This window comes from Nerophis lumbriciformis, linkage group LG03, assembly GCF_033978685.3.
Source record: "Nerophis lumbriciformis linkage group LG03, RoL_Nlum_v2.1, whole genome shotgun sequence".
Lineage (NCBI taxonomy): Eukaryota > Metazoa > Chordata > Actinopteri > Syngnathiformes > Syngnathidae > Nerophis > Nerophis lumbriciformis.
In genome coordinates, this window is record NC_084550.2 from 48,805,423 (window position 1) to 48,833,308 (window position 27,886).

Consider the following 27,886-nt stretch of genomic DNA (forward strand, 5'->3'; position numbering starts at 1 on the left):
ACGTCCCTGTCCTCTCCCGCTCGTCCTCGCAGGTTTTTTTTTTTTTTTTTTGCTGCACTGCAGCTGTGGAATGCGCTGCATTGATATTCAAAGCCTGCGCCTGATCTCCATCACTGCTCTCTCCTCCTTACTCTCGTGTGTGCCAGTTAAAGAGTCTTAACAGCTGTTCTGTAAGACTAACACTTGACACCGCACCCCCCGCCCCCACCCACCGCCATGACGGCCAGCCTTTGCTTCAACCGTGTTGCAACCCCCAGAAACTTCCCTTTTTTTAAGAAACGAGTGTAACATCATCAGTCCTTTGACACAGCTGGAGGTGATGAAAGCAGGAAGCAACTGTTACTGATGGACCTTTACATGATGACATGAAATAGTACAGAATTAAGGACATGTCAACATGAAGGCAGCCGAATGACTCCATCTATACTTCGATAGTATCAATTAGGGCTGGGCGATATATCGATATACTTGATATATCGCGGGTTTGTCTCTGTGCGATATAGAAAATGACTATATCGTGATATTCGAGTACCGTATTTTTCGGAGTATAAGTCGCACCTGCCTAAAATGCATAATAAAGAAGGAAAAAAAACATATATAAGTCGCACTGGAGTATAAGTCGCATTTTTTGGGGAAATTTATTTGATCAAATCCAAGACCAAGAATTTACATTTGAAAGGCAATTTAAAATAAATAAAGAATAGTGAACAACAGGCTGAATAAGTGTACATTATATGAGGCATAAATAACCAACTGAGAACGTGCCTGGTATGTTAACGTAACATATTATGGTAAGAGTCATTCAAATAACTATAATATATAGAACATGCTATACGTTTACCAAACAATCTGTCACTCCTAATCGCTAAATCCCATGAAATCTTATACGTCTAGTCTCTTACGTGAATGAGCTAAATAATATTATTTGATATTTTACGGTAATGTGTTAATAATTTCACACATAAGTCGCTCCTGAGTATAAGTCGCACCCCCGGCCAAACTATGAAAAAAAGTGCGACTTATAGTCCGAAAAATACGGTATACGTTCTCACGCAGTTGCTTTTAGCTGCGGGCATTACACTACAGGCTCTTCTCACTCTTTCTTGTCTGTCCTTCTCACAGAGTTAAAACAAGCGCACCTTCTTACATACGTCACATACGTATACGCCCTCGCGGAGCAGAGAGGTAGCGGCGTGGGTAACGTTAGCTGTGGTGCGAGTGGTAATACGAGAGAAAGAGGGTGCGAATCTGGTAACAAATGAAGGAAGAATTAATTCCTAAGACAAACAGCAGGGCAAACCGAAATTCAGCGCCTCTCCCGAAAACCTCCCGGGACAAATTTTCTCCCGAAATTCATGCGGACCTGAGTGACATGTCGACAGCCTGTTTTCACGTCCGCTTTCCCACAATATAAACAGCGTGCCTGCCCAATGACGTTATAACTGTAGAATGATCGAGGACGAGTTCTTGGTTTCTTATGTGGATTTATTGTTGGGCAGTTTCATTAACGTCCTCCCAGCGCGGTAACAACACACAACATCAGCAGTCACGTTTCCGTCTACCGTAAAGCAGTTCGTCTGCCGTAAACAGAAATGTTGTGACACTCTTAAACAGGACAATACTGCCATCTACTGTACATGCATATGTGACAATAACATCTAGGGCTTTTAGAGAGTGCAGTGCACAACTGCGCACACAACAAGGAGACGAAGCAGAATGCATCATCAGAGAGGGTGTTCAGCATGGTTCGAAACATAGTGACAGAGAATAGAACAAGGATGAACAATTCAACCCTTAACTCAACAATGAGTAGATGAGTGTTATGTGTGTGTATATATGTAAATAAATGAACACTGAAATTCAAGTATTTCTCTTATATATATATATATATATATATATATATATATATATATATATATATATATATATATATATATATATATATATATATATATTTAAATTTCAATATATATATATATTTAAATTTCAATATATATAGTCAAGTATTTCATATATATATATATAAGAAATACTTGACTTTCAGTGAATTCTAGCTATATATATATATATAGCTAGAATTATTATTGTATATAATAATTATATATAATTATATATATATATATATATATATATGTATTATATATATATATATGTATTATATATATATATATATATATATATATATATATATATATATATATATAAATAAGAGAAGTACTTGAATTTCAGTGTTCATTTATTTACATATATACACACACACTATATTTACAGCTAGAATTCACCAAGTCAAGTATTACATACAGGGGCGCCGGAAAGAAGACGGATTCTAGGGGCCCATGATGGAGGGGGGCCCAGAGAGGCCCCTAATGATGATGAAATTATAATACAGAAAAAATAATGACACTGTGTTGGGGGCCCTGTAAAGATTATTTTCATGGGGCCCAAAATCCCTAGCGGCGCCCCTGATTACATATGTATTTATATATATATATATATATATATATATATATATATATATATATATATATATATATATATATATATATGTAATACTTGACTTGGTGAATTCTAACTGTAAATATACTGCCTATATATATATATATATATATATATATATATATATTAGGGTTGTGAACGATAAACCGATGCGACCGAGTATTCGATTCAACAAGTGAGCGATTAGGCTGCATCGGTAGCAGACTCCTCAATCAATGCGAATAATTCATGAATTCCTAGCTGAATCGGTTATAGAGTCATGGATCGGTTATCGCGAGGCTTTGCATGGGTTGGCTAGATTACAATATGCGCCAGCGTCTCTAAAACAACGCGAGAGCTGAAGCTACTCGCCAAACGCGGTAGCCGCCTAGCTAGTATTAGCACGAGTGATAAACAAGGGACAACACGGAAAATGAAAGAGGAGAACGAAAGCGTCAGTCTGACCGAAGGTGATAATGGACCGAGAAAGATTTGCAACGCATCGGGGAGACAGAAATCCAAAGTGTGGAAAGTTTTTGGGTTTTATAAGAAGGAAGGGAAGCTCGACAGAAGCCATGCTATTTGTAAATTGTGTCGAACATCGTTGATGTACACTGGCAGCATGTTGAAATATTGAATCTTTGTTACCTACCTCTGGTGTTCAAAACTATGCTCAGGCTGAAATATTGCACTTTGTTTTTACTATTCTGTGCTACTTTTACCTCTGGAGTTCCCATCCTATAATTCAGCCAGACTTTTTTTGGTCCATGTCTAAAAATAAATACATTGACATGTGATTTTGTTGTTCTGTTTTTTTTGCCAGTGCCATAAAGCCATAATGCTTGGGGATTTGGAGTCTTGAATATTAACCGTCAAATCGAATCGTATCGTTCGGAATCGAATCCAATCGAATCGGTCTGTAATAAAAGGATATCGTTTTTTAATCAAATCGTAACCTGTGTATCTAGATGCATATCGAATCGTTTATCAGAGAGAGATGTGCAACCCTAATATATATATATATATATATATATATATATATATATATATATATATATATATATATATATATATATATATACATATATATATATATATATATGTGATACTTGGTGAATTCTAGCTGTAAATATACTGTGTGTGTATATGTGTAAATAAATGAACACTGAAATTCAAGTATTTCTCTTATTTATATACATATATACAATATATATATATATATATATATATATATCAAGTATTTCTCTTATTTATATATGTATATAACTATATATATATATATATATATATATATATATATATATAACTATATATATATATATATATATATATATATATATATATATATATATATATATAGCTAAAATTCACTGAAAGTCAAGTATTTCTTATATATATATATATATATATATATATATATATATATATATATATATATATATATATATATATATATGAAATACTTGCCAGTTCAGTTTTACTTTTGTTTTACATAGCCATCCCTATGCTTCAGTGCCTTTTCCTAGCGGGACTTGCCTTTTGGTGATTTTTGGTTTAAGCGTTACATACCTTTTTACCTGCACGCTGTCTCCCGCTGTGCTCTGCCTATTGGGATTCACGACAAACCATCCTCGACGCGTTCCGACTTCTACAAAGCAATGAACTACCTGCTGCCACCTACTGATATGGAGTATTACATGGTTACCCTGCCAAGCTCTACACAGCACAGGCACTAGACAACGGCACATTATTATGATTATTGATTTGCAAAAAATATTTTTTGACCAATTAGGTGAAGTTGCATAATTTCCCACGGCACACCAGGCAATATATCACAGTGGTTGAAAATCACTGCGCTAGAGAATGAAGAGTGCTTGAAACTCCGCATGTCAAACATCTCCGTTCGGTGCCACACCAACAAAATACCGAGGCAACCATTTCCACATCAACACCATGTGGAAAAAAATAGTCAACAACAGAAGGAGATAACGTCCGCAGGAACCTACCACATAGCAAAGGACATACACTATTTGATTTCCTATTATGCAGCTCATTTTTATTTGACAGTTTTGAAATATCTTGTGTGACATCATGCACAAAGGTGCACTTTATTTGTTTTAAACTATTGCAGTGTACAAAAAGTGCACTTTAATTTAGTGTTGTTTTGATATGCCATCTTAGTGACATCATGCACAAAAGTGCACTCATAGCTTGTTTTAAAATGTCTGACAATCTTGCACTTTGTTTTGGAAATGACATGAATGTTTGTGCCACTGCTTAATAACTGTTTAATAAATACAGTTTTGCTAAATTGACTTAGTTGTGATTTCCCTCTCTGCATGAAAGTTTAAAATGAGCCTATATTAATGTAGTATGAACAAGAATGTTTTAATGTAGACACATAGAATCATCATACTGCTGTGATTATATGCATCAAGTGTTCATTCAAGGCTAAGGCAAAATATCGAGATATATATCGTGTATCGTGACATGGCCTAAAAATATCGAGATATTAAAAAAAAGGCCATATCGCCCAGCCCTAGTATCAATACCACGTGGAATCAGATACGAATGTGATTCAATTCTTTTCTAGATTTTTTTTCCCTAGATGCTTTTGTTTACATTTTTCATATTGAACATAGGAGGGCTTTAGGAGCAAACAGACAAGATTTGAGTAAGAGCTAATAGTAGTTTTTGCTTTCTTTATTTCAGTGCGTTTCCCACCTAGGCCTTCAGTGACGTCCGACTTCAATGACTACCTCTCAAAATACCATCATTGATGTCACCACATGACCATTGCTGGAGAAATACTATACAGGAACACATTTACGGACTACTGGGCATTGAATCACATCAACAGCGTACAAAACTTTTTATCTTCTGGCGCATTTAAAAATCAATAAACCCGCATCAGCAATTAAAACATATCTTATCTGGTACTGTCAAAATTAAAATTGCAAAAAAAACATTAACCGTGAAAAAATAAAGAAACAAAATATTTGAACTCACAACTTGTAGCACCCATTCCTCGTATAAGCTAATTGTACTCTTTGTAGTCCGTTGATTGGAGTGGAAATGGTGAGCATTTCCCCATTTCATCGCCGACATGGTCTCACAAGATGTAGTTTCTCTTTAAATATCCTTCTTGAAAATGGCCTTGCAAATATATATCTGCCACCTAATCAACATTTTGTTCTCCTTCTTCGTGGGCCAACACTTCCTGCTTCCTGCTAAGTTGCAACTTGTGATTGGATACTCACTTTGGAATGACAAGTGAGTATCCAATCACAGTCTCGTTAACCTCAGGCTACCTAGATAGGTTACTATCAACAACTTGTGATCTGATTGGCTATCGCAACTGTCTATCAACTGTATGTGTTTTCAAATTCATCCGCTTGTATCCAATCACAGAATGCGTAAATGTCACGTTTAACCTTAGGCCATCTAGGAGGCCTTACTGACGACTGTCCAACTCCTGATCTGATTGGCTATCGCAATTGTCTATCAACTGTATGTGCCCGTTCACTAACAGTACACAGACGCCCGCATTGTTATTTCTAAAGACCCAGGGTAGATTTGGTACAGCATGGCAACATAAGCTAGCTGAATTCTGACTGGATACAAACTCTAACCTAAAAAATAACAACATTGGAGGGAGCATAATATGATATGAGGAGAATATGAATACTTTTAGATATTTAGGGAAAGTTAATTAAAAAATAATTGTATCTTTAATTATGATCATGATTTCTGGTTATGTTAGGCCAGCAGAGAAGGCCTTGCTGGCCCTGACGTCACACCACTACTTTATTTATATTTTGCACTATTGACCTTTATATTGCTCAAACAATTGCATTAACTTGTTAAGATTGTCACATCCATCCATCCATTTTCTACCGCTTATTCCCTTTGGGGGCGCTGGAGCCTATCTCAGCTACAATCGGGCGGAAGGCGGTGTACACCCTGGACAAGTCGCCACCTCATCGCAGGGCCAACACAGATATACAGACAACATTCACACTCACATCCACACACTAGGGCCAATTCTAGTGTTGCCAATCATTGTCACATCGTATTTATTATATATTTTTGAGGAATAACTATTTTTTTTGCATACAATCTTGTTTTATTTGTTTATAATCATGATAGAGAAATCGAAAGGCAAAATGTCCAAATTGTTTAATAATCTAAACAATTTCAAGTAAAATAGCCTTCTTTGGTGGTCAAATCAGTTTTGACCACAATTCAATGTATTCAGGATAGCCCCTTGATCTGCAGCATCTTGTTTTCAAGGGGGTCCGAACACAAATACCGTATTTTCTGGACCATAGGGCGCACCGGGTTATAAGGCGCACTGCCGATGAGCGGGTCTTTCTTCATACAAAAGGCACACCGGATTATAAGGCGCATTAAAGGAGTCATATTATGACTTTTTTTTCTAAATGTAAAAGACTTCCTTGTGGTCTACATAACAAGTAATGGTGGGTCTTTGGTCAAAATGTTGCATAGATTATATTTTACAGATCATCTTCACGCCGCTTTCTGACAGTCACTTCAGGATGCGCCGTTTTGCGCCTTATTTACGTAGCTAAACTTTGACAGCGTCTTCTCCCCGTCATCTTTGTTGTAGCGGTGTAGCGTGCAAGGACGGGGGTGGAAGAAGTGTCAAAAGATGGCGCTAACTGTTTTCAGAATCAGAATCAGAATCAGAATCAGCTTTATTGTCATTACGCAAGGTAACGAGATTGAGGCCATTCCATACAGTGCGATGTGTGCATGCTAGAAAAACAATGTGCAAATATACAAACATTTAAAAAATGTAGAAGTGCAATGAATATGGTGTGAAATGAATATATACATGAAAAAACAAAACAAAAACAGGGTGGTTGGTGGAATGGGTTATTGCACCGAAGAGAAGGCAGTTATGAGGGACAATGGGGCAGTCCGTTCAGGATGGTTATGGCCCTGGGGAAGAAGCTGTTCTTTAGCCTGTTTGTTTTGGTTTTAATGCACCTGTAGCCCTTCCCAGAGGGCAGCAGGTGGAACAGGTCAGAGCCAGGGTGGGTGCTGTCTTTGATGATGGCACTGGCTCTGTTGAGGCAGCGGGAGGTGTAGATGTCCGTCAGAGAGGGGAGAGGGCGGCCGATGATCTTCTGAGCCGTCTTGACCACTCTTTGCAGCCTCTCCCTGTCTGCTGCAGTGCAGCTGCCATACCATACCGTAATACAGTAGGTCAGCAGGCTCTCGATGGACGAGCGGTAGAAGGTCAGCAGCAGGTCAGGCTTCAGGTTGTACTTCCCGAGGACTCTAAGGAAGTGTAGCCGCTGCTGAGCCTTCTTGATGATTGATGTGGTGTTGACTGTCCAGGAGAAGTCATTAGAGATGTGGACTCCAAGGTACCTGAAGGTGTGGACCCTCTCGACACGCTCGCCGTTGATGTAGAGGGGGGCAGGGTCGGTGCTGCTCCTCCTGAAGTCGACGATGATCTCTCTGGTCTTGCTGGTGTTGAGAGCGAGGTTGTTCTCCGAAGACCAGGCCGTCAGCTTCAGGACCTCCTCTCTGTAGGCAGCCTCGTCACCCCTGGAGATGAGCCCGACCACTGTGGTATCGTCGGCAAACTTGACGGTAAGGTTGTCACTGTGGGCCGGACTGCAGTCATGGGTGTAAAGGCAGTAGAGGAGGGGGCTCAGCACACAGCCCTGTGGGGAGCCGATGCTCAGCGTGCGGGAGGATGAGAGGTGCGGGCCAAGTCTCACATTCTGGGGTCGGTCCGTTAGGAAGTCCCTTATCCAGGCGTTTGTGAGAGGGGGGAGGCCAAGAGTGTCCGGTTTATTGCAGAGTCTGTCCGGGATTATTGTATTGACATTGTAATGACATTCAGACTTTACTTCTATCAATAACGGAGCAGCATCTCCTCATCCGTGGCTCACTAGTGCAACAACGAGACCGTGAAAAACCGTCCAACCGGAACTCTCTAAAAACTAAAATTCCTTGGGTGAATAATGTGAAACTCACTATACCGGTATGTTTTAGCGCTTTCATGGCGAGTTCACTGACAGATATAAGTAAGAACTTTACACTACTTTATATTAGAAATGGCAACAGCGGAGGATGAATGTCCCATAACAAGAAGATAGAGAAAAAGAAGCTTATCGACTACAGCATCGGCACGGACTACAAAGGCGGACTTGCGCAAATTTTCAGTACTTATGCAGATCTCAAATACACATCAGCAGGTACCAGAAGGTACGAAAACTTGGTTTTGCATAATATTGTGAAACAAAACGCCAGATAATATGTCTGCTAATGGGTACAATTTTGCGATCCTTATACAAACACCATAGGAATACTTGTATCTCTGACTACGGTAGCCGTAATGGGCCGACAATCCATCAAGCGGTGCGGCTTCAAAGTCATACTAAAATGATTTTGACAGATTTTTGAGCGCCGTGTGTAATGTTCGTTATTTTCAATGGAACATTTAAGGTTTTGGTGTTTACTTGAGTCATATTGCAGTCTACACATATCTCTTATGTGTAACTGCCATCTACTGGTCACACTTATTACACCATGTACCAAATGGAGTTGCTTCAAGGCCAGTAAGCACAACCAGATTCCGTACATGAAGCGCACTGGGTTATAAGGCACACTGTTGATTTTTGAGAAAATGAAAGGATTTTAAGTGTGCCTTATAGTCCGAAAATTACGGTACAGAAAAACACAACACATAAATTGCAACAAAACGTAATCAGACGCTAAAACACACTGCTCTACCACTTCCACAGCACCCGGCATCACACCCGCTCACACACATTTACATAAACCATTGCAATGGACTTAAATAACCCGGACCCTTCGATGTGGTCAAACTACAGGCCAATTTTTAAGATGCCATTTTTATCAAAAATACTAAAGAAGGTGGTTTATACTCAACTGCAGTCCCACCTTATTTCAAATGAGATTTGCGAAAAATTCTAATCAGGTTTTAAATTTCATCACAGCACAGAAACGGCTCTTTTAAACAAATGTAATGATCTTCTTTTAATAGCTGACGCTGGTAGCTCGGCTGTGCTGGCGCTTTTAGATTTGACAGCAGCATTTGACACTATTGATCACAACATTGTAATATCTCATATTGAATCTTGGGTAGGCCTTAAAGGTACGGTCCTAAGGTGGTTCCAATCCTATCTGACAGACAGGTCTTTTACTGTCAACCTCTATAAAAGGTCCCTCTAACTTGTGGGGTGCCTCAAGGGTCAACTTTGGACCCAGTTTTGTTCCCCCTTTACATTTTCCCATTGGGATCCATTTTTAAGAAACAAAATATTCTTTCATTTCTTTGCAGATGATGTCCAGATATGTTTACCTTTTTAATTCCAAAACCGCCTGAAGCTCTACTGCAGTGTGTACAAGAAGTAAACGACTGGATGTCTATTGATCATTTTTGGCGAGTCCGATCTTTCTTTGGCCTGAACGGTGCCCTCGGTCCAAAACAATCCTACTGCCGCCCTTATGCAACAAGTCTTGGTGTTGATGCTTTTTTAAACTTGACAAGTAAGGTCAGTTGTAAAAAAAAACTGCCTTCTTCCAGTTTAGACTTCTTCAGAAGGTCAAATCTTACCTGTCCATAAAGTTATAGAAACAGTTGTGTATGCACTCAATATACATTGGCACTAACCAGTTTTTCACTCGCCGCTTACAACTGGTTCAAAACGCAGGAATGAGGAAACATGACCACATCACTCTGGTACTGGTTTCTGTCCACTGGCTGCCTGTTTTTAGAATTCGGTTCAAGAGTTGATTTGTTTTTTAAATCTCTCAATGGGCTGGCTTCACCTTTTATATCTGACCTACTTATTCTGCATTCCCCGGTCAGAGCTCTAAGGTCATCTGACCAGTGCTTTTTAGAATGCCCAACGTCGAGACTGAAGACTAGAGAAGACAGAGCTTCTGCAGTAACAGGCCCTAAACTTTGGAACGCTCTGCCTCTGAATCTGAACTTTTAAATCTTCTCTAATTGCGCTGGCTGGAATTATGTGTGGACATTTTTATTTTCATTAATTTTTAACTGTGTTTTATATTTAGAATATTTTGTATTTATTGTGATTTTTATAATTCTTTAATCCTTTATGTATTTTAACTACATATATATATATATATATATATATATATATATATATATATATATATATATATATATATATATATATATATGTATGTGTGTGTGTATGTATATATATATAACAGGAGAACTCTCGTGTTTTTAGGAATTTGAACTGACCTTGTGGGGGCTGGTATATGGTGTCTTTCACGGGCCGGATTTGGTCCCTGGGCCGCCAGTTAAATAGCCCTGTCCTATGGGGTACATTAGTCTACCCTTAATAGTACTCCTATTATACCTATTTTTCCAGCATTAGGTTTGACCTCGCCAGCAACCAGCCCCCCTTCCCCTCCACACACACACTCACACACACACACACACACACACACACACACACACACACACACACACACACACACACACACACACACACACACACTTGTTGCCATCTATCATTTCTGGGTGGAAACTATGGAAAACAATTGCCACCCTTTCGTCTTTCTTTGGGCCTTGCTACACGTTGAAACCTTTAAATGTCCAGTTTTTTTCACCTATTTCACACCGATGATGACTCGAAAAAGCCTTGCAACACACACACACACACACACACACACACACACACACTCACTTGTATTGTTACCTTTTTGAGACCTCTGAAAAATGCCTACCTCTTTAGGACCACCCTTTCCAGATATATAAAGACTTGTATTTACAACATTAATAATATATACATACTATGCAAATATATAAAAGGTAAGCTTTTAGTTAATTATTTTATTTTTAGAATGTTTTGTTTGTAATTGGTTTTTAATTTTCATTATTTACTTCAAGTTATTACAGTATGTCTCTATATACATTTATTTATTTTTTAAATACATTTTGGCCAAAGGTGGCACATTTCAATTTCTTACACACACTTGTTATTACATATGTTGGCCAGAGGGGGAGCACTTTTGAAACCGACACACAGTCAATTTGAAAAATCCCTCTATTTTGGGACCACCCTAATGTTGATAGATTTCACCACCAGGGATGCAAATGAGATCTCTATTTTGTTTTTTGTAATGTGCTGAAGGCCGATGACAAACGGGTCATGGATCACAGATGGCATGTGCTGCACTTTGGGCAACCCAGCTGTAGACGCTAACTGTTAATGGCCACTACAGTCTTAGTACCGTAGTGTATTTGTTCATCCTATGGTCACATATGGGACGCGGGTTGTCTTACGCCAGCACCGGAAGTCGTACAATCAGCCGTTCACCTGGCGGGTTTTTTTCGGGGATGAATAGGGAAGTCCTTCTTTAGGTCTTGTTTTATCATGTATTGCTGCTTTTGCACCTGTCAATGTTTACTTATGCATGCGCGTTAAATCAACAAAAAAATCCTGACTTTGGAGCAATGTTCACAGACTCTGGTATTTGGCTCTCCATTAGATGCAATGGTTTTTCCGTATTGGGACCATGATTTTGGTCCTAACTTGTTCACCGGTCCTCATGTGGATGGTACTTTTCCTTGTTGATGTCTCAAGAAGGGAAGAAATACAAGAACACACACACACACACACACACACACACACACACACACACACACACACACACACACACACACACACACTCACTTGTATTGTTACCTTTTTGAGACCTCCGAAAAATGCCTACCTCTTTAGGACCACCCTTTCCAGATATATAAAGACTTGTATTTACAACATAATAATATATACATACTATGCAAATATATAAAAGGTAAGCTTATAGTTAATTATTTAATTTTTATAATTTTTTGTTTGTAATTGGTTTTTAATTTTCATTATTTACTTCAAGTTATTACAGTATATCTCTATATACATTTATTTATTTTTTAAATACATTTTGGCCAAAGGGGGCGCATTTCAATTTCTTTCACACACTTGTTATTTCATATGTTGGCCAGAGGGGGAGCACTTTTAAAACCGACACACAATGTGAAAAATCCCTCCTTTTTGGGACTACCCTAATGTTGATAGATTTCACCACCAGGGGTGCAAATGAGATCTCAATACTTTGTCATCAGCCTTAAGCACATTACAAAAAACAAACGAGTCATGGACCACAGATGGCCCGTGTGCCGCACTTTGGGCAACCTAGCTGTAGACGCTAACTGTTAATGGCCACTATAGTCCTAGTACCATAGTGTATTTGTTCATCCTATGGTCACATATGGGACGCGGGTTGTCTTACGCCAGCACCGGAAGTCGTACAATCAGCCGTTCACCTGGCGGGTTTTTTCAGGGATGAATAGGGAAGTCTTTCTTTAGGTCTTGTTTTATCATATATTGCTGCCTTTGCACCTGTCAATGTTTACTTATGCATGCGCGTTAAATCAACAAAAAAAATCCTGACTTTGGAGCAATGTTCACGGACTCTGGTATTTGGCTCTCCATTAGATGCAATGGTTTTTCCGTATTGGGACCATGATTTCTGTCCTAACTTGTTCACCGGTCCTCATGTGGATGGTACTTTTCCTTGCTGATGTAGAAATACAAGAACACACACACACACACACACACACACATACAGCACCCCCCGCTGCCCGCCGACATGGTACAGGCTGTGTGTTGAGACGGCCCCAGCTGAGGTGGCAGCAGCACAGGGAGAGAGAGAGCTGCTCCCAGCCAGTCTCCACACACACACACACACACACACACACACACACACACACCTACACTCACACACACACATACACACACACGCACACACACACCCACACATTGCCGTGGTGGTTAGTCCGCCGCTGCCACCACCGTCGCCGCCGCATGTGTCGGTGCGCTCACAGGTGGATTGCAAGACCGTGGGCGACTGTAACCTTCATGTCATGTAAGTAGGCGGCGGTCCTGTTGCATGGCTGTGAGATCATGCATGCATGGTGCTGCATTGCTGCGCATCCTTTCTAGTCGCCAGTGCAGGTGTGTGTGTGTGAGCGACTGACACTTGGCAATGCGTTTGATTGGTTTTCTTCACTGGACTTGGCGTGCATTTAAAGCTCACTGTTAAGACAGGCTGCCCCCCCACCCCCCACCCCAAGACTGATTGATTATCCGTCCTTTCTATTGGCAAGCTAGGAAGGCAGCGTGACCTTAAGCATAATAAGGTCTAGCGCGTCGCCATCAAGACCACAGGTTTTTTTTTTCTCCTGCATTGTGGTTTTATGTAAACAGTAAAGATTGAGCGTCATAGAGGTCAAATCGCCTCCATGCCTTTTTTTTATGTGTTTTTCTGTTGGTTTTGTTGGATGACAGCATGCAGACATCCAGCCAATGATCTTTTTGACATGTCATCTTTGGGGGGGGGGGGCAATACGTCCCATCAATCAGACTTTTACGGTCTCCCCAAGACATGCGTACAATTGTCCATCCCTGTTGTAAAACTGTAGTCGATGCCTGGAAGGGTATGATGAGGGTTAACTATTCAAACTTTCGATCATAGAAAAAGCAAAACAAATAAAGGACATGGACTGGAAACAAGGTTTTAGTTCTCTCCTAATCCCAATTATTAATATTTTCGATCTAAATCAGGTGTGTCAAACTCATTTTAGCTCAGGGGCCGCATGGAGGAAAATCTATTCCCAAGTCAATCAATCAATCAATGTTTATTTATATAGCCCTAAATCACAAGTGTCTCAAAGGGCTGCACAAGCCACGACGACATCCGCGGTACAGAGCCCACATAAGGGCAAGGAAAACTCACCCCAGTGGGACGTCGATGTGAATGACTATGAGAAACCTTGGAGAGGACCCCCCCCCCCCCCCCCCCTCTAGGGGAGACCGAAAGCAATGGATGTCGAGTGGGTCTGACATAATATTGTGAAAGTCCAGTCCATAGTGGATCTAACATATTAGTGAGAGTCCAGTCCATAGTGGATCTAAAATAATAGTGAGAGTCCAGTCCATAGTGGATCTAACATATTAGTGAGAGTCCAGTCCATAGTGGATCTAAAATAATAGTGAAAGTCCAGTCCATAGTGGATCTAACATATTAGTGAGAGTCCAGTCCATAGTGGATCTAACATATTAGTGAGAGTCCAGTCCATAGTAGATCTAACATAATAGTGAGAGTCCAGTCCATAGTGGATCTAACATAATAGTGAGAGTCCAGTCCATAGTGGATCTAACATATTAGTGAAAGTCCAGTCCATAGTGGATCTAACATATTAGTGAGAGTCCAGTCCATAGTGGATCGAACATAATAGTGGGAGTCCAGTCCATAGTGGATCTAACATTATAGTGAGAGTCCAGTCCATAGTGGATCTAACATTATAGTGAGAGTCCAGTCCATAGTGGATCTAACATATTAGTGAGAGTCCAGTCCATAGTGGATCCAACATAATAGTGAGAGTCCAGTCCATAGTGGATCTAACATAATAGTGAGAGTCCAGTCCATAGTGGACCTAACATAATAGTGAGAGTCCAGTCCATAGTGGATCTAACATATTAGTGAGAGTCCAGTCCATAGTGGATCTAACATATTAGTTCCAGTCCAGTCCATAGTGGATCTAACATATTAGTGAGAGTCCAGTCCATAGTGTATCTAACATATTAGTGAGAGTCCAGTCCATAGTGGATCTAACATAATAATGAGAGTCCAGTCCATAGTGGATCTAACATAATAGTGAGAGTCCAGTCCATAGTGGATCTAACATATTAGTGAGAGTCCAGTCCATAGTGGATCTAACATATTAGTGAGAGTCCAGTCCATAGTGGATCTAACATAATAATGAGAGTCCAGTCCATAGTGGATCTAACATAATAGTGAGAGTCCAGTCCATAGTGGATCTAACATATTAGTGAGAGTCCAGTCCATATTGGATCTAACATATTAGTGAGAGTCCAGTCCATAGTGGATCTAACATATTAGTGAGAGTCTAGTCCATAGTGAATCTAACATATTAGTGAGAGTCCAGTCCATAGTGGATCTAACATATTAGTGAGAGTCCAGTCCATAGTGGATCTAGAATAATAGTGAGAGTCCAGTCCATAGTGGATCTAACATAATAGTGAGAGTCCAGTCCATAGTGGATCAAACATATTAGTGAGAGTCCAGTCCATAGTGGATCTAACATATTAGTGAGAGTCCAGTCCATAGTGGATCTAACATATTAGTGAGAGTCCAGTCCATAGTGGATCTAACATATTAGTGGGAGTCCAGTCCATATTGGATCTAACATAATAGTGAGAGTCCAGTCCATAGTGGATCTAACATATTAGTGAGAGTCCAGTCCATAGTGGATCTAACATGTTAGTGAGAGTCCAGTCCATAGTAGATCTAACATAATAGTGAGAGTCCAGTCCATAGTGGATCTAACATAATAGTGAGAGTCCAGTCCATAGTGGATCTAACATATTAGTGAAAGTCCAGTCCATAGTGGATCTAACATATTAGTGAGAGTCCAGTCCATAGTGGATCTAACATAATAGTGGGAGTCCAGTCCATAGTGGATCTAACATTATAGTGAGAGTCCAGTCCATAGTGGATCTAACATATTAGTGAGAGTCCAGTCCATAGTGGATCTAACATAATAGTGAGAGTCCAGTCCATAGTGGATCTAACATAATAGTGAGAGTCCAGTCCATAGTGGACCTAACATAATAGTGAGAGTCCAGTCCATAGTGGATCTAACATATTAGTGAGAGTCCAGTCCATAGTGGATCTAACATATTAGTTCCAGTCCAGTCCATAGTGGATCTAACATATTAGTGAGAGTCCAGTCCATAGTGGATCTAACATATTAGTGAGAGTCCAGTCCATAGTGGATCTAACATAATAATGAGAGTCCAGTCCATAGTGGATCTAACATAATAGTGAGAGTCCAGTCCATAGTGGATCTAACATATTAGTGAGAGTCCAGTCCATAGTGGATCTAACATATTAGTGAGAGTCCAGTCCATAGTGGATCTAACATGTTAGTGAGAGTCCAGTCCATAGTGGATCTAACATAATAGTGAGAGTCCAGTCCATAGTGGATCTAACATATTAGTGAGAGTCCAGTCCATAGTGGATCTAACATATTAGTGAGAGTCCAGTCCATAGTGGATCTAACATATTAGTGAGAGTCTAGTCCATAGTGAATCTAACATATTAGTGAGAGTCCAGTCCATAGTGGATCTAACATTTTAGTGAGAGTCCAGTCCATAGTGGATCTAGAATAATAGTGAGAGTCCAGTCCATAGTGGATCCAACATAATAGTGAGAGTCCAGTCCATAGTGGATCAAACATATTAGTGAGAGTCCAGTCCATAGTGGATCTAACATATTAGTGAGAGTCCAGTCCATAGTGGATCTAACATATTAGTGAGAGTCCAGTCCATAGTGGATCTAACATATTAGTGGGAGTCCAGTCCATATTGGATCTAACATAATAGTGAGAGTCCAGTCCATAGTGGATCTAACATATTAGTGAGAGTCCAGTCCATAGTGGATCTAACATGTTAGTGAGAGTCCAGTCCATAGTGGATCTAACATAATAGTGAGAGTCCAGTCCATAGTGGATCTAACATATTAGTGAGAGTCCAGTCCATAGTGGATCTAACATATTAGTGAGAGTCCAGTCCATAGTGGATCTAACATATTAGTGAGAGTCCAGTCCATAGTGGATCTAACATAATAGTGAGAGTCCAGTCCATAGTGGATCTAACATAATAGTGAGAGTCCAGTCCATAGTGGATCTAACATGTTAGTGAGAGTCCAGTCCATAGTGGATCTAACATATTAGTGAGAGTCCAGTCCATAGTGGATATAACATAATAGTGAGAGTCCAGTCCATAGTGGATATAACATAATAGTGAGAGTCCAGTCCATAGTGGATCTAACATAATAGTGAGAGTCCAGTCCATAGTGGATCTAACATAACAGTGAGAGTCCAGTCCATAGTGGATCTAACATAATAGTGAGAGTCCAGTCCATAGTGGATCTAACATAATAGTGAGAGTCCAGTCCATAGTGGATCTAACATAATAGTGAGAGTTCAGTCCATAGTGGATCTAACATAGTACTGAGAGTCCAGTCCATAGTGGATCTAACATAATAGTGAGAGTCCAGTCCATAGTGGATCTAACATAATAGTGAGAGTCCAGTCCATAGTGGATCCAACATAATAGTGAGAGTCCAGTCTATAGTGGATCTAACATATTAGTGAGAGTCCAGTCCATAGTGGATCTAAAATAATAGTGAGAGTCCAGCCCATAGTGGATCTAACATATTAGTGAGAGTCCAGTCCATAGTGGATCTAACATATTAGAGAGAGTCCAGTCCATAGTGGATCTAACATAATAGTGAGAGTTCAGTCCATAGTGGATCTAACATAATAGTGAGAGTCCAGTCCATAGTGGATCTAACATAATACTGAGAGTCCAGTCCATAGTGGATCTAACATATTAGTGAGAGTCCAGTCCATAGTGGATCTAACATATTAGTGAGAGTCCAGTCCATAGTGGATCTAACATATTAGTGAGAGTCCAGTCCATAGTGGATCTAACATAATAGTGAGAGTCCAGTCCATAGTGGATCTAACATATTAGTGAAAGTCCAGTCCATAGTGGATCTAACATATTAGTGAGAGTCCAGTCCATAGTGGATCTAACATAATAGTGGGAGTCCAGTCCATAGTGGATCTAACATAATAATGAGAGTCCAGTCCATAGTGGATCTAACATAATAGTGAGAGTCCAGTCCATAGTGGATCTAACATAATGGTGAGAGTCCAGTCCATAGTGGATCTAACATAATAGTGAGAGTCCAGTCCATAGTGGATCTAACATATTAGTTCCAGTCCAGTCCATAGTGGATCTAACATATTAGTTCCAGTCCAGTCCATAGTGGATCTAACATATTAGTGATAGTCCAGTCCATAGTGGATCTAACATAATAGTGAGAGTCCAGTCCATAGTGGATCTAACATATTAGTGAGAGTCCAGTCCATAGTGGATCTAACATATTAGTGAGAGTCCAGTCCATAGTGAATCTAACATATTAGTGAGAGTCCAGTCCATAATTGATCTAACATATTAGTGAGAGTCCAGTCCATAGTGGATCTAACATAATAGTGAGAGTCCAGTCCATAGTGGATCTAACATAATAGTGAGAGTCCAGTCCATAGTGGATCTAACATAATGGTGAGAGTCCAGTCCATAGTGGACCTAACATAATAGTGAGAGTCCAGTCCATAGTGGATCTAACATATTAGTGAGAGTCCAGTCCATAATGGATCTAACATATTAGTTCCAGTCCAGTCCATAGTGGATCTAACATATTAGTGAGAGTCCAGTCCATAGTGGATCTAACATATTAGTGAGAGTCCAGTCCATAGTGGATCTAACATAATTATGAGAGTCCAGTCCATAGTGGATCTAACATAATAGTGAGAGTCCAGTCCATAGTGGCTCTAACATATTAGTGAGAGTCCAGTCCATAGTGGATCTAACATATTAGTGAGAGTCCAGTCCATAGTGGATCTAACATAATTATGAGAGTCCAGTCCATAGTGGATCTAACATAATAGTGAGAGTCCAGTCCATAGTGGATCTAACATATTAGTGAGAGTCCAGTCCATAGTGGATCTAACATATTGGTGAGAGTCCAGTCCATAGTGGATCTAACATAATAATGAGAGTCCAGTCCATAGTGGATCTAACATAATAGTGAGAGTCCAGTCCATAGTGGATCTAACATATTAGTGAGAGTCCAGTCCATAGTGGATCTAACATATTAGTGAGAGTCCAGTCCATAGTGAATCTAACATATTAGTGAGAGTCCAGTCCATAGTGGATCTAACATATTAGTGAGAGTCCAGTCCATAGTGGATCTAGAATAATAGTGAGAGTCCAGTCCATAGTGGATCTAACATAATAGTGAGAGAGTCCAGTCCATAGTGGATCTAACATATTAGTGAGAGTCCAGTCCATAGTGGATCTAACATATTAGTGAGAGTCCAGTCCATAGTGGATCCAACATATTAGTGAGAGTCCAGCCCATAGTGGATCTAACATATTAGTGAGAGTCCAGTCCATAGTGGATCTAACATAATAGTGAGAGTCCAGTCCATAGTGGATCTAACATAATAGTGAAAGTCCAGTCCATAGTGGATCTAACATAAGAGTGAGAGTCCAGTCCATAGTGGATCTAACATATTAGTGAGAGTCCAGTCCATAGTGGATCTAACATAATAGTGAGAGTCCAGTCCATAGTCGATCAAACATATTAGTGAGAGTCCTGTCCATAGTGGATCTAACATATTAGTGAGAGTCCAGTCCATAGTGGATCTAACATATTAGTGAGAGTCCAGTCTATAGTGGATCTAACATATTAGTGAGAGTCCAGTCCATAGTGGATCTAACATAATAGTGAGAGTCCAGTCCATAGTGGATCTAACATATTAGTGAGAGTCCAGTCCATAGTGGATCTATCATATTAGTGAGAGTCCAGTCCATAGTGGATCTAACATATTAGTGAGAGTTCAGTCCATAGTGGATCTAACATATTAGTGAGAGTCCAGTCCATAGTGGATCTAACATAATAGTGAGAGTCCAGTCCATAGTGGATCTAACATAATAGTGAGAGTCCAGTCCATAGTGGATCTAACATATGAGTGAGAGTCCAGTCCATAGTGGATCTAACATATTAGTGAGAGTCCAGTCCATAGTGGATCTAACATATTAGTGAGAGTCCAGTCCATAGTGGATCTAACATAATAGTGAGAGTCCAGTCCATAGTGGATCTAACATATTAGTGAGAGTCCAGTCCATAGTGGATCTAACATATTAGTGAGAGTCCAGTCCATAGTGGATCTAATATATTATGGAGAGTCCAGTCCATAGTGGATATAACATAATAGTGAGAGTCCAGTCCATAGTGGATCTAACATATTAGTGAGAGTCCAGTCCATAGTGGATCTAACATAATAGTGAGAGTCCAGTCCATAGTGGATCTAACATAACAGTGAGAGTCCAGTCCATAGTGGATCTAACATAATAGTGAGAGTCCAGTCCATAGTGGATCTAACATATTAGTGAGAGTCCAGTCCATAGTGGATCTAACATATTAGTGAGAGTCCAGTCCATAGTGGATCTAACATAATAGTGAGAGTTCAGTCCATAGTGGATCTAACATAATACTGAGAGTCCAGTCCATAGTGGATCTAACATAATAGTGAGAGTCCAGTCCATAGTGGATCTAACATAATAGTGAGAGTCCAGTCCATAGTGGATCTAACATAATAGTGAGAGTCCAGTCTATAGTGGATCTAACATATTAGTGAGAGTCCAGGCCATAGTGGATCTAAAATAATAGTGAGAGTCCAGCCCATAGTGGATCTAACATATTAGTGAGAGTCCAGCCCATAGTGGATCTAACATATTAGTGAGAGTCCAGTCCATAGTGGATCTAACATATTAGTGAGAGTCCAGTCCATAGTGGATCTAACATAATACTGAGAGTCCAGTCCATAGTGGATCTAACATAATAGTGAGAGTCCAGTCCATAGTGGATCTAACATATTAGTGAGAGTCCAGTCCATAGTGGATCTAACATAATAGTGAGAGTCCAGTCCATAGTGGATCTAACATAATAGTGAGAGTCCAGTCTATAGTGGATCTAACATATTAGTGAGAGTCCAGTCCATAGTGGATCTAACATATTAGTGAGAGTCCAGTCCATAGTGGGGCCAGCAGAAAACCATCCCGAGCGGAGACGGGTCAGCAGCGCAGAGATGTTCCCAACCGATGCACAGGCGAGTGGTCCACCCCGGGTCCCGACTCTGGACAGCCAGCACTTCATCCATAGCCACTGGACCTGTGTCCCCCCCTCCAAAAGAGAGAGGGGGGCAGAGGAGAAAAGAAAAGAAACGGCAGATCAACTGGTCTAAAAAGGGGGTCTATTTAAAGGCTAGAGTATACAAATGAGTTTTAAGATGGGACTTAAATGCTCCCGTCCAAAAGCAGAACCTAGTAACTCACTTCTAGCTGATTTTGATAAAACAAACGGTTTTTCTGTTGTATCTACGCAGTTATGTGGTAGTTGCTAGGTCCTGCCATGCGCGTAACAGCTTACTTACGGAACAAATTACAATATCGCATACACTAATGTAAAGCATATCACCTAGTAACTCCAAAATTATTATCAGCTCAGTTTTGACCAAAATTGAGTTACTGGGTTTTGCCTTTGGACGGGAGAATGCTTCTACTGAGGTAGCATCTCTAACTTACCGGGAGGGCATTCCATAGTACTGGAGCCCGAATAGAAAACGCTCTATAGCCCGCAGACTTTTTTTGGGCTCTGGAAATCACTAATAAGCCGGAGTTCTTTGAACGCAGATTTCTTGCCGGGACATATGGTACAATACAATCGGCAAGATAGGACGGAGCTAGACCGTGTAGTATTTTATACGTAAGTAGTAAAACCTTAAAGTCACATCTTAAGGGCCCAGGAAGCCAGTGCAGGTGAGCCAGTATAGGCGTAATATGATCAAACTTTCTTGTTCTTGACAAAAGTCTAGCAGCCGCATTTTGTACCAACTGTAATCTTTTAATGCTAGACATAGGGAGACCCGAAGAGTGGGCCGTAATGGTAAAATCATTGCATGATAACTTAAAAATGAAGACAACTCCAGGTTATATTCTTTGTTTTCCTTTGGCCAAATATGGAACAATTATGAAAACGTACAAATCACAAATAATCCTCTGGACAAAACACAAGTTTGTTGAAAATTCTGAGGAAATTGGTGCAGCTTCAAAAACACAATGAGTTTAGACTTCGTCTCAGTGTATCTACAAAGTCAGGATTCAACTTTAAGTCACAGTCTTTCTGGGATTGAACAAAAAAACACAACATGTAAACTCTCCGAGGTATCAAATACCTCCTTTTGTCATGTCCACGTATCAATCCAGTGCTAACTCAACAAACCGTAAGAAACGGAGGTAAAAACTATTCAAAAGGGTTAAGTTCACTTTTCTCGCGTTTGACAGAGGAATTTTGGGGGAATAAGGGTATGCCAAATAACGACGTGTTCGAAGCAGAAGACAAAAACCGGCAGTTTTTAAGTTTGATGTGGGTCGAGGAGGAGTGTATAACGGTATAAACCTTGCCTAACAGAATTGCAATTGTGACATCCAGTGGACATATTTAGAAAAAGGAGTTTCTTTCGTTAAAAAAAAAAAAACAGCTAATTTTTATACTTGGCAAACTCATCACGTGGACCGGATAAACCTGTTGGGCCGCAGGTTTGACACCCCTGGTCTAAATAGTTATATATTCCACTTCAAGTACTGATAGCCTTATTAGTCCAGAATTTTAACGGTTCTCTTGGACCAACCCCATTAGGAACCGGTACTTGGTATACATCCCTACTTAACAATTATATTTCCCTCTTCAAGCCTTTTAGGTACTCCACCACTGTGGTTGGCCCCCTATCGTTGGGGTGCCCAAAAGGGTATGATAAAGGAAAACTATTTTGGTGCCCCCTGGTCCCTTTTGATAATGTACATGTAAAATGCAAAACGACAACAACAAAAAGAGTAACTTACTAAATTGCTAGCATGGTGGAAATGTGATACCCCATTAGATGGGTGCCTAAAAAGGTATGATACCTGTTGTAAAACTGTGGTCGATGCCTGGAAGGGTATGATGAGGGATAACTATTCTAACATTTGATCATCGAAATGCAAAACCAAAAAGGACATGGACTGGAAACAAGGTTTTAGTTCTCTCTAAATCCCAATTATTAATATTTTCTGTTTAAATAGCCACTTCAAGCCTTGTAGGTACTCGGCCACTGTGGGGTGCCTAAAAAGGTATGATAATGGTCAACTATTTTGGTGTCCCCTGACAACTTTTGATAAGGTACATGTAAAAACGCGAAACCAAAAAGTGTAATGTACCAAGCTGGACAGCATAATAGAAATGTCGAACCCAATTGGCTGGGCGTCTAAAAGGGTATGATGAAGGTTTTTAACTTTTGATCATAAACATGCTAATTAAAAAAGGACCAAGACTGAAAATAAGGTTTTAGTTCCTTCTGAATCCTTATTATTGATATTTTCTATATCAACAGTTGTATATCCTGCTTCAGGCCCTTTGAGTACTTGACCACTATAGTTGATACCCTATCATTGGGGTGCCTAAAAGGGTATGCTGAGTGTCAAATATTTTGGTGGCCCTTAAAGACTTTTGATAATGTACATGCAAAAACGCAAAACAAAAAAAGTGTAATGTACCAAGCTGCACAGAATAATAGAAATGTGGAACCCAATTAGCTGGGCGTCTAAAAGGGTATGATGAGGGTCAACAATTTTTTTAACTTTTGATCATAAAAATGCAAATTAAAAAAGGACCAAGACTAAAAATACGGTTTTAGTTCTCTCTGAATCCTTATTATTGATATTTTCTATGTATATCCTACTTCATGCCTTTTAGGTACTCCACCACTGTGGTTGGCACCCTATCATTGTGGTGCCCAAAAGGGTCTGATAAGGGAAAACTATTTTGGTGTCCCTTGGACACATTTGATAAAGTGCGTGTAAAAATGCAAAACAAAAACGAGTAATGTACCAAATTGTACGGCACGGTGGAAATGTGGTACCCCATTAGTGGAGTGCATAAACGGGTATGATGTATGATGAGGTTGAACTATTTTTGTGCCCCCTGACAATTTTTGATAAAGTACAGTACATGTAAAATGCAAAACAACAACAAAAAAAGAGTAACGGACTAAATTGCCAGCATGGTGGAAATGTGATACCCCATTAGATGGGTGCCTAAAAAGGTATGATGAGGGTCTCAGACCAATGTTTTGGTATTTATTGAGGGTGAGGCCATTATTATGGGGTTAATGGAAAACCTAATTAGATGTCTGATGGAAAGTAAGGGTGAGGAAGAGGAAGAGCCAGATTCTGACCTTACGGCAAGAAGAAGATATTTTGCTACTCCTCACAATTTTGAAATGCCAAAAAAAGAGATGTGGTACACCACAAGCAGGGTGCTTAAACGGGTATGATGAGGACAACAATGTAGGTGACAACTGTTGGCAAAAAGAAAATAGAATAGAATATACAATTATAATCACACAATGAATCTTGAATATTCTATAACCTTTTTCTGTCCGTTTGGGTACTGTACTACTGTGGTCGGGTGCCAAACGGGTATGATGAGGAAAAAAAACAAGGATTATTTCCCTAAAATAAGTCTTCTTTTTTTTTTTTTTATCTTAGCAAGACAATTTAGACAATTCTATAACCCCTTTCTGTCCATTTGGATACTGCACTATTGTGGCACCTCATCACAAGGGTGCCTAGAAAGGTATGATAGGGATCAACATTTTTGGTGCCCACCGATAGCTTTTGCAGCACAGTAGGTCTCAGTTGGTTTGGTACCTTACACATACACTATATTGCCAAAAGTATTTGGCCACCTGCCTTGACTCACATATGAACTTGAAGTGCCATCCCATTCCTAACCCATAGGGTTCAATATGATGTCGATCCACCTTTTGCAGCTATTACAGCTTCAACTTTTCTGGGAAGGCTGCCCACAAGGTTGTGGAGTGTGTTTATAGGAATGTTCCACCATTCTTCCAAAAGCGCATTGGTGAGGTCACACACTGATGTCGGTCAAGAAGGCCTGACTCTCAGTCTCTGTTCTAATTCATCCCAAAGGTGTTCTATCGGGTTCAGGTCAGGACTCTGTGCAGGCCAGTCAAGTTCATCCACACCAGACTCTGTCATCCTTGTCTTTATGGACCTTGCTTTGTGCACTGGTGCACAGTCATGTTGGAAGAGGAAGGGGCCCGCTCCAAACTGTTCCCACAAGGTTGGGAGCTTGGAATTGTCCAAAATGTTTTGGTATCCTGGAGCATTCAAAGTTCCTTTCACTGGAACTAAGGGGCCAAGCCCAACTCCTGAAAAACAACCCCACACCATAATTCCTCTTCCACCAAATTTCACACTCGGCACAATGCAGTCCGAAATGTACCGTTCCCCTGGCAACCTCCAAACCCAAACTCGTCTATCAGTCGACCAGATGGAAAAGCGTGATTCATCACTCCAGCGAAGGCGTCTCCACTGCTCTAGAGTCCAGTGGCGACATGCTTTACACCACTGCATCCCACGCTTTGCATTGGACTTGGTGATGTATGGCTTAGATGCAGCTGCTCGGCCATGGAAACCCATTCCATGAAGCTCTCTGCATACTGTACGTGGGCTAATTTGAAGGTCACATGAAGTTTGGAGCTCTGTAGCAACTGACTGTGCAGAAAGTCTTTGCACTATGCGCTTCAGCATCCGCTGACCCCTCTCTGTCAGTTTACGTGGCCTACCACTTCGTGGCTGAGTTGCTGTTGTTCCCAAACTCTTCCATTTTCTTATAATAAAGCCGACAGTTGACTTTGGAACATTTAAGAGCGAGGAAATTTCAGGACTGGATTTGTTGCACAGGTGGCGTCCTATGACCGTTCCACGCTGGAAATAAAATCATTTGGATGGGTGTCCAAATGCTTTTGGCAATATTGTGTATTTGGGCATGGAAAGGCAATATAGGCCATGTACTGGACTGAACTGGACCAATTTGTACCACATGGTAAAATCTTCAAATGGGTCTTAATTCTTAATCTTAAAGCAGGGGTGTTAAACTCATTTTAGCTCAAGGGCCGCATGGAGGAAAATCTGTGCACACGCGGGGCCGACTATTAAAATCACGGCATTAAAACAAAAAAAATAAAGACAACTTCAGATTGTTTTTTTTTGTCTTACTTTGGCCAAAAATAAAACAAACACATTCTGAAAATATTACAATATAATTATAGCATAAATTATATAAAATATAAATTTCTACCGCCAACATTGATGGTGCGTGCAAAACAGCAGCAGGCGGCTGTGGCCTGCGGGCCGGTTCGAATACTAATCAAATATCATCCCGGGGGCCATAGATCACTCATTCGCGGGCCGGATCTGGCCCAAGGGCCTTGACTTTGACACCCCTGTCTTATGTTTTTTTTAATAGATACATACAGTACATATATATGTATATATATATATATATATATATATATATATATATATCGTACATAATAGTATAAATGTAAATCTACTCAAATTTACGAAAAATAGATAAACAAAGATAATATCCATATTACATTTGATATCTTTATTAAATATATTTTTGTATAATTAGACAATATGAGTATTTTTGCATGTGTGTAGACTTTAAGGGACACTCTGTATACTTCCAGCCTAATGGAATAGTTTACAAAAGGCCATTTTATGTTCCTTTTGGGACACTATCCAACAAAAAGAAGTATCTGTTATTTTAGTACCAGTTACACAGTTTTGAGCATGTGAATGCCGTACCAAATTTCACTACATTACGGAAATGGGGACATTTTCAGCAAACTCCAACTTAATGGTAACGGTTTGTCCCGTTTCTGTTCCTTTAGGTACTCTACTAAAATGCTTTGTGCAAGTGTCCCATAAATGTTCCACTCGAGCGGGGGTCAGCAACCCGCAGCTCTCTAGTGCCGCCCTATTGCATACTTGCCAACCCTCCCGGATTTTCCGGGAGACTCCCGAAATTCAGCGCCTCTCCCGAAAACCTCCCGGAACAAATTTTCTCCCGAAAATCTCCCGAAATTCAGGCGGACTCAGGTCCATGAGGACCCGAGTCCCCTAACCCACAATATAACCAGCGTACCTGCCCAATCACGTTATAACTGTAGAATGATGGAGGGCGAGTTCTTGGTTTCTTATGTGGGTTTATTGTTAGGCAGTTTCATTAACGTCCTCCCAGCGCGGCAACAACACACAACAACAGCAGTCACGTTTTTATATACCGTAAAGCAGTTTGTCTGCCGTAAACAGCAATGTTGTGACACTCTTAAACAGGACAATACTGCCATCTAGTGCATTTGATGAAAGCACTTTTGTGCATGCCACACAGAATGCATCATCAGAGTTCAGCATGGTTAGAAAAATAGTGACAGAGAATAAAACAAGGATGGACAATTCAACCCTTAACTCAACAATGACTAGATGAGTGGTATGTGTGTGTATATGTGTAAATAAATGAACACTGAATTTATTTTATATATATATATATATATATATATATATATATATATATATATATAATAAAATTTATATATATATATATATATACGTATATATATATATATATATATATATATATATATATATATATATATATATATATATATATATATATATATATATAATAAAATAAATATATATATATATATATATATATATAGCTAGAATTCACTGAACGTCAAGTATTTGTT

The 27,886-nt window shown here is 39.8% G+C and overlaps 1 protein-coding gene across 9 annotated transcripts in view; it reads left to right on the top strand.

The window, feature by feature from the left end:
- The first annotated feature begins 13,213 nt into the window (after window positions 1-13,213).
- Window positions 13,214-27,886, top strand: part of atp2b2 (ATPase plasma membrane Ca2+ transporting 2) — a 291,015-nt gene continuing 276,342 nt past the window's right edge. For all 9 annotated transcript variants that reach the window (XM_061938488.2, XM_061938418.2, XM_061938435.2 and 6 more), the window contains exon 1: window positions 13,214-13,428. The gene's annotated coding sequence lies outside the window, so the exon portion shown is untranslated. The remainder of the gene's footprint in view (window positions 13,429-27,886) is intronic.